Source organism: Pinus tabuliformis, chromosome 5_1 (assembly GCF_031772625.1).
Source record: "Pinus tabuliformis cultivar Carrire ecotype Pingquan chromosome 5_1, CPIR1, whole genome shotgun sequence".
Taxonomy (NCBI): domain Eukaryota; kingdom Viridiplantae; phylum Streptophyta; class Pinopsida; order Pinales; family Pinaceae; genus Pinus; species Pinus tabuliformis.
This window is the reverse complement of record NC_142305.1, coordinates 122,060,625-122,069,569: the sequence shown is the minus strand read 5'-3', so window position 1 is coordinate 122,069,569 and position 8,945 is coordinate 122,060,625.

The following is an 8,945-nucleotide window of genomic DNA, read 5'->3' as shown; positions in this document are numbered from 1 at the left end:
AAACAAATTACAACTAACTGAGATGAACTTGCTGAAATGAAATTGCAGAATTGAAATGAAAGCAAGGAAATGACTAATCTACTTTGCTGGAATGGAAATTGCAGAATTGAAATGAAAGCAGGAAATGACTAATCTAATTTTGCTGAAATGGAAATTGCAGAATTGAAATGAAAGCAGGAAATTATTAATCTACTTTTGCTAAAATGGAAATTGTAGAATTGAAATGAAAGCAGGAAATGACTACTCTACTTTTGCAGAATTGAAATTGCAGAATTGAAATGAAACAGCTACTCTACTTTTGCTGAAATAAACTACTTAACAAAATGTTGCAGTAGAAAATAGAGTAAAAGCGGTAATCACAAAATACTCTGACGCTTCCTCGGCAACGGCGCCAAAAATAATAGTGAGCACCAGTATTGCAGCAATAATGCTACAACTCTTGGGGTTTCCTTCTTTATTTTTATCAACCTGGTAGTTCTTAACAAACTTGGAAGCGACAGTGATGTATGCACAAGTACTAGCTCTTACTGCGGGTTGTCACTTGGTCAGCGGGCGTAAGTTCGCTAGGAGCTTAAGCCAACTTCTATGAGTTCTCAAAGGAATCTTTTAACTGTGATGAAAGAAAACTAACTCTGCAAGAGCTATTCTATTTGCAGAAAGAGAAGGAAAACTGAAATTTAACGCAAACCCTAGCAAACCTTAATTTACCTATTAACTCTACTTTTGCAAGAAAAGAGATGAAAATTGATGAAATGAGTTCCATTGACTACTGAAAAGGTAAATTTCATTTATTCAAGCTACTTCTGAAAAGAAATGAGAGGAAAACATCTTTTTGTTCTTTTGAGTGTTTTTATGTGAAATTATTATGCTTGTGATTTATCTGGTTGCGATTATGCAGAGTTTTGGTGGTGAAGGAAGATGGAGTTAGCTTTTGCAGAGATGGAGGAAGGTGTTCAGAGGTCCTAAGAAGCACCTAGTACCCTTCTGAAGACTTTCATAGCGATCGGACTTAAAAAAATCACTCACAGGAAATTCTATAGGACGCTGCAACGGATCTATAGGAGGAGGCCGAGAGCTATTTTTGGAGTTTTGACGGTGGAAAAATGATGGGAAAAGGTAACTGAAGGCTAGATGAAGGTGTTGAGGTGTCTGGGGTTGGTCAAGGAAGATCAAGAAAGAACAGGATGGTTGGATTTGTTCAAATGGCAAGTAATGAGCTTATGGAGAAAAATGTAGAAATTAGGGCAGATTGGTGAAATGTTGTGAATGACTTGGGAAATCTATGAGAAGCGAGATAGTGCTGGCTGGTTTATGGATGTATGGCGAGCTGAGGTGTCCTGCAAGAGATTTTCACATCTACTTACAAAAACTGATCAAAGAAAGGACTAAAAACTGAAATTTCTCTAGCTTGACCTAATCTCGGAAAAACACAGAAAATACTGAACAGTAACCTATGAACAGAAAAGCATGCAAAGAGATCTATGGTAAAAGAACAGGAAATGATCTAGGCAACCGAATCTAAACCAATATCAATCTTTCCAAATCAAAGTATCACACTAGCAGTTGCATGGAAAAGCAAAAGTTGTGTTTTTGGTGGCAACAGTAGTGCCTTGACCTCAAATCATAGTCACGGGAAGGGAGAAAAGAGATCAACGCCTGTTGTTGGCCTTTTTGAATCTTATTCTGTCACCACAGTAACCTACTTGAGCAACTGAAACAAAAACAACTATGCTAACCATCAAAAGCAACCTAATCTAACAAAGTAAAATGAATCTATGCAACAGAAATTAACTCATGAACTGAAGCAAAAACATATAAGTACACAGTAGGAGGTGTTGGGCAGCTTGGGTTGGGCCCTAACCCAAGAGCTTCAGCCCTCTGAAAGAGATTAGTGCTGGCTCAAAAACTGTTTCATCTTCATTATAAAAAAATAACAGTCACATTACATAAATTGTTCTCAAAAAGGAACTCGAAAATGAGTTGAACACAATGTTGCACAAAAGTGAAAAAATCTATTAATAACTGGCTAACCTACTGAGGTTTTAAGCCCCCTTATTTATACAAATGGATTCTTCCAACAGTCCTCCTAAAATCAAGGAACTCGGCTGCTTAGAACTAGAGATAAACAACAGTCCTACTTTACTTGCTCGGCTGCCCCTTGGAATCATCAATGTGGACCTTTCTTTATGCTCTGAGTTGTTGATGGAGGATTCGAGGAAAGGGGTCATAAATGAAGGAGACACCCCCTACAAGTCCTCTTCCCTATTTTCCTCGAGTTTTGGCTGCCATTTGCTCATAAATCCCTTGACTTTTTCCAAAATTGACCAAAAAATCTGCATAAGGCACACATTAGACTACATGGCAAAATGACTAACCCAATTCACTCTATTAGCATAAACATATTTAAAAACATGCAATAAACTAATGTGAATGGTGGATTAAGTCCAAATAAGAGGCAGAATGAGCCCATATAATTACCCATTTCTGGGGCTCATCACTTCGGTTGGGTTACTACATATTTTTTGTCTAATTCCTTCCACATTATTGGCCTACGGGTTACACTCGCGCTAGATTGATGAAGGATGTCTTAATGCCTTCCTTCTAGTGGATCTTTCCCTATCGACTACGACTCATTGCTCTGGGGCAAAGGTCTAGAGTCCATTTGGCAGTACCTTGGGGTTTACAGTCATCAGTGGCAAATCCTTCGCTATCGACAATGTGAAACCATCATTGTCTCCTGATAGATAGATTCTTCCAGGTGTTCGACTTCATATCATCTATTCACACTTGTTAGATTGTACTAGGTACCTTGACTCTCATTATCATTATCAGTGAGTAGTCTCATGTTTGTTAACAGTATACATCAATGACCGGTAATCAAACGATTTTTCGCATGGTCGACTTCAGCTCATTCATTCCCATTGTGTAGAAATGTACCACGGCGGTCAGTGAGGACCTCAGGGTGCAACAGCATTCATTGGTTCACTTGAAAGTTGCTCCTATTGTTGCTAGTTGATACCTTTCCACCTTATATGTTACAGTAATTCATGGCAACATTTTATATCCTGGCACCCGAGTTTGCAGTGTAGTATCATCTTATTCCATCATGTTCATTTGGTACTATTGGGATCAGTTTTTGACATCAGTGATCAACTTCATCTTTTAGCTTCATTGATCTTCTTATATGTGATATTCATACATGTATTTGTTCGATCGTGATCAGATGATCCATTATGTATTTCCAGTCTCCTATACTTGTATACTTAGTGATCCGCCTGTGCTTGATATGCGGACATGCTTTACTTTCTCTGAGCATGGGTATGCCCACCTCAGATAGTGTTTCTTTTTTATCTCCTTTTGTGGCTTGGTAGGCTGAAATTTAGTGAAGTCCTTCTCAGTTTTGACAGGTTTCCTTTCCATGTACTTAATACATTTCGGCCATCATGTACCCCTTCTGACCTCATATATTAGGGGGCATCTGTTATAGCTCCAAATCTCGCCCTTGATATTTGTGATGCCGCATTTATGGCCTAGGGCAACCCCTCCTTCTAGACTTGGTCCAAATACATAAAAAATAGTGTTTTACTCCCTGTACGCGACATTGCCTTGAGCTAAACGCGTGTGTACCCAGGTCAGTGTATACCCAACCCGCTTATATGTCATAAAACACTTTAAAAAATTAAATCTCCTTAATTTGGGGCGAAGATCACGAATTTTACTTGTTGATTACCTATTAGTGCCCATGGCCCCAACTGTTCCCAACAAATTCCCAACCAAAAAACTACTTTGGGAGAAGTATAAAAAGGCTTCAATGGGAAGGCCTTAAGGAGGAGAGAAGAGAGAGAATTACTCTGCTGAGATTATCCCTGATCAAGTCTGAAGACCCCTATACTTCTAGCACTTGCCCCACTACAAGATACCCTTGTTTCTTTGAGTTTTGATGTCATTTCATTAGTTGAGATATCCTTGTGTGAGTTATGGAGGGAGCCTTTTGAAGACTTGGGATTGAACGGACCCAGAGGACGATTCTGCTTGGAGCCAACAAGAGGAAGATTCAGCTGATATCATTCCTTGCTTTATTTTAGTTATCTGCAAGAAAGAAACATTTGTCTTGTTCCCGAAATCAATATTCTTTATGCATATGATGTTATTGTTATGGTTCACATATGAATAATTGTTCAATGTATAATTAACCATCTTTCAATATGTTATGAAGTTGATTTCTATATAATACTTTGTCCATATATTGTTATGCTTCTTTAAATTGGTCGTTTTGCAGGTTCAAGGATCGAGAGGAACTCCAATAGGGTTTGGACCCTGGCTGGATCTACCCGAACGAAGGACCCCCAGGTGCACCTCTCTCTGCATAGTTTGCTTATTTAAGTATCATGTCTGTGTGGAATGTTTGTCTTTTACTGTAGATAACCCCTCGCTCTGCTAAGGTGTTGACCCAAAGCCCTAGGGGACTTAGTCCCTCAACAGCAGGCCAAATTTTGCTAAGTATACAAAAGCTGATGAGATATACATAAATATGATAAGAATGAAGTTACTTAACAGTGAATGGTGGACAAAATTTATAGATTTACTATAAAGTTACTACAGTAAATCTACATGATAAAACATGGCTGTCAGGTAAAACAGGTAAGATAGAGTCAAAAGAGAACAGATAAACAGTATCAGTAGGTAGAATATAAAAAGTGATTCCAGCACATAACTACAAGGCAACTGAAAGAGCCAAATCCGAATTACAAAAGCTAGCACAGTCACAATAAAAGGGACAGTAAGAAGATAGTTCTCCATCTGTCTCTATCTTTGTGTTGAAGATATTTTCTATTTCCTAGAATAAATCTCATATTGTTATGAGATATTTTGTATCATTTTTTGTATAAATACTTGACAAATTGAAGTAATTAGGGTGGATTAAAATACATTTCTGTAGACATTTTATTTTGAGCTAAGGAGTTATTGTACTCAAGACTGGACTGGTTTTGCTAGATATGAAATAAAGCTGAGGACATTTCACTGGATTCTTGTGCATAGTTGGAACAAATAAGTATTATCTCTTCATGTATAAATATAGTTTTCTCTTCATGTTATAAATATTCATATGTGTCTCTTACAAATCTTAAAAGCAAACAAGGAATGATATCATCAAAATTAGCTTAAGTGCTCTCTGTTTTAACTATTTTCTTTCTTTATGTTTTCTACTAAACTGTCTTGGTCTGGGAATTCTTAATTGCTCCCTTACTTCCATAGTTTACCCCCCCTTTCGTCCATAGTAAAGGATTCTTCACTGCCCTTTACTGATCATTCTTCATTTCTTCATCTTAATCCCAGTTAAGGATTCTTCATTTCCCTTTTCCCTAGTTAGGACTACTTCATCCATTTGAACCTGCAGATTTGCTTTTTGCTGTGCTAGCCTGCCCTGTGAACTCCTACCTTAGTGATTGATCAGATCCAGTTCAGCCACTCTTGATTGACTCCATAGCCCAATGGCCTGAATACTTGCTCTGCCCATCTGTTTTCTTAATTCCACCACCCAATCAAAACAAAACAATCATGAACACTAAGAACTAGCCTGAAATCTTATTCAAAACAAAGTTAAATTATAAAGAGAGAGCCCTCTCTGGACTTAGGTTGGCTAGAACCCGAGTCTAAAAGATTAGGTTTGTGGTTACCTCGGACTATTCCTTCTTTGATAACTTCTAAGGAAAAAATCTGAGTGATAACAGATAGTACACTATCCCTTCCTTTAACCTAAACTCGGTCTCTATCTGAACTGACATGCATGAGTTATTTATGATAGAATATCCAGTTATTTAAAGAACACTAGTTGCATGCATGCATGCATTAACTGAATGAACTCACAATTAGTTCCTCCAACTATTTGGAACTAATTTAACTGGACTTAACTCAGTTAACTGAGCTAACTAATTACAACTCAAATACAACTCATCCTTATCTCTTTAATTAAGGGATAACTGCCTCAATCAAAGGGATAACTGTTGCATGTCTTCACAAAGACTTCATGTTTGATTTTCTCCAACTAATTAACTCAATGTGAATTAATTAATTGTTTTTCAAACAGCTAGTGAGACTAAATTTGAATTTTAATTCAGGGACTAATTAAAATTGGAATCTATCCCGAAATGTTATTTATAGCAATGCTATTTTTTAGCATTTCTATTTTTTGCTATTTACAACAGAGTTGGAGTATATCCTAAAATGCTATTTATAGCAATGTTATTTTTAGTATTTCTTGTTGCCATTTTCAACACTCCCTCTCAACAAGAAAGGCATTCAACTCGAACCCGATCCTAAACCTTCAGAATGTTTTGCATGAAACACTTCTATCAAGTGTTGTTGCTTCGACAACTCTAGGAACACAAAAATATCCAACTTGAATCAGAATGATGCCTTTGTCATCAAAGTCTCTGACTGTTATAACCTCTATCGACTGAAAACTATGCACCTCTGTGATCTTCAGTATTTGACTGCTCTAGCCTCTTTCACTTTGATCTCTGACTACATCAATCACACTAATTCCTCCTGCTGCATCCATGCTACTACTGGTCCTATCTCCCAACACTGCATTTTCACTACACCTCCTCTCATCATGTTGCATCATGCTACCCACTATTGCACTGCATCTCAGTTACTGAGAAGTAAGTAACCGATCTCCCAATTGACCTCCATGTTGGGCTAGAAACACCCTCTGATACTGAAGCTCTCTCTGCCGCTCCATCCACATCCATCTCTACCCACTCAGCCAGTCCTGCTACTCCTCCTCAGGGCTCCCGTAGCAAGGTCTAATCAAAGAGGTTGGATACCTCAAGGATCCTACCCTTATTTCAGCCTTCTTGGGACAATCACTTCACGTCACCCCACCTCACACCTGGAGGTATGGATGCATCTGATCCCTCTGCCCACCTGGTTTGAAATTTCCCCCTACTGGAGGTCTCTGCATGAGTAGATGCCTCCACTTGGTCTCCTCTCAGCTTCTCCAGTTGTCGTTGCTCCATAACCCCCTGAAACTACTGCACTAATTGTGGCTCCTCCACAATTGTCTGAGACTTCTTCTGGCACTGCATGTTGAGAGGTAACGTACTCTCCCTCTCAACCACTAAGTCTCCAACAGTTGCCTTGCTCCTCAAGGCTTTGCATGCATCTTGAACCTCAAGAGCATACAGGTTCTTGACTCGTGAACTGATCTGCTTCACCTGTCTCGTGGTGATGTGTCTAAGGAAAACCTTTCCCTTACTGAAGACTACATCATAGCCTTTATCCTCCAGAATCATGATTGATAACAAGTTCTTCTTTAGTCCTAGCACATACTTCACATCTGTCAAGGTAATGCGAGCTCCATGCTCCCTTTGAAAAGAAAATGTGCCCACTCCTGAAACACTATACTTTTCATCATTACCCATCTCTATGAGTATCTTGAGGTCTTTCTCCTCCAAGGTACTGAACAAACTCTTATCATCAGTCATGTGGAATGAGGCTCCACTATCAAGAAACCAACCACAATCCATCATCAATGAAACCATGCATGTGATGAGCGTAAAATCCAATTCGAACTGAGAGGCCAATGCCTCACCTTCATATCCTTCCGAGGATCCCTTCTTGGATTTCTTCAATGGACACTTAGTTGCATAATGGCCCACCTCATGACAATTAAAGCATCTCACTTTCGATTTGTCAATCTTCTTCCCACCATGAGAAGAACTCAATTTGGGATGAGAGTCCTTCTCCTTCCCTTTCCTTGCCTTACTCGCTAGGGCACAATTTTCTTCATCCTCCTTGGATGAAGAACCATCTCTGGTGCTTTTCCTGATCTCCTCCTGCATCATATCCGACCATGGTCATTCCCAATCTAGCAGTTTTTCTCTTCCGTTTACTGAGTCTTGGTAGCTATGCCAGCTCTTAGGAAGATCGAGGAGAGCAAGACTCACCATGTCATCATCGGTTGTCATGATTCCTACACTTCCAAGCTTATCCCTGCAAGTGGTGAGCTTGTTTAGATATGTAGATATCGTGTCGCTTTTCTCACACTTGATTTTCCAAAGCTTGTCTTTTAGCGCCAACTTCCTCTTATTGTTGTTGTTATGATATAGATCCTTCAATGTCTTCCACATTGAAAATGGTGTCTCCTTCCCATGGATACTCGAGACAATATGATTTCAAACTCCCTCCAGAAGAATCCTCCTCGCTCTAGCCACACATTTCTTCCATTCTGCCAATTCTTGGGCATTAGTTGTTGCTGGCTTTGGGACTTCTTGATCAATGAAGTCCTTCAAACCATTTTCCTCTAATACCGCTTCCATGCGATCCTTCCAGGCTATATAATTAGAGCTGCCATCTAAGGCATACTCGAGTCTCAAACCATTGAATGCCATTGGTGAACTTTGAGATGTGATAAGAATTTGATTTCTACAATCAAGAACTTCGAACTTCGAACTTCGAACTTCTCCCTTCTTTTTATACTATTCTCTGCTTTGATCACCTTTGCTCTGATACCATGTAGAAATTTCTCACTGTAGATCCCCTGATAATGCAATTGTTAAAATTGTCAACTAGGGCCAAACTCCATGTGGGTCAGCTTATTTATGGCAGTTGATATTTTTATTGGATCCTTCTCATCGAGAAGTGTAGGATTGATCTAAAGATCATCTGATTCCGATAAGTATTTATGGAGATATGAATTTATTTTGATTATGGAATTATCATCAAGTCGACCAGCAACTTATGTAGGCTCAAGAAGCCCAAACGTCATTTCTATTCAACCTATACGTTTTTGGTATAAATAGAAGAGGATTTGATGTCATTTGAAACACACATTCTTGAGGTGATCTCCTCCTCTCCACATCTTGGGATTTTGGAGAAGGAGTGAGACACCAAGAGTAATACGCTGGCCTAATGGTGATGCCTTAGGCGCAAGTCGATCT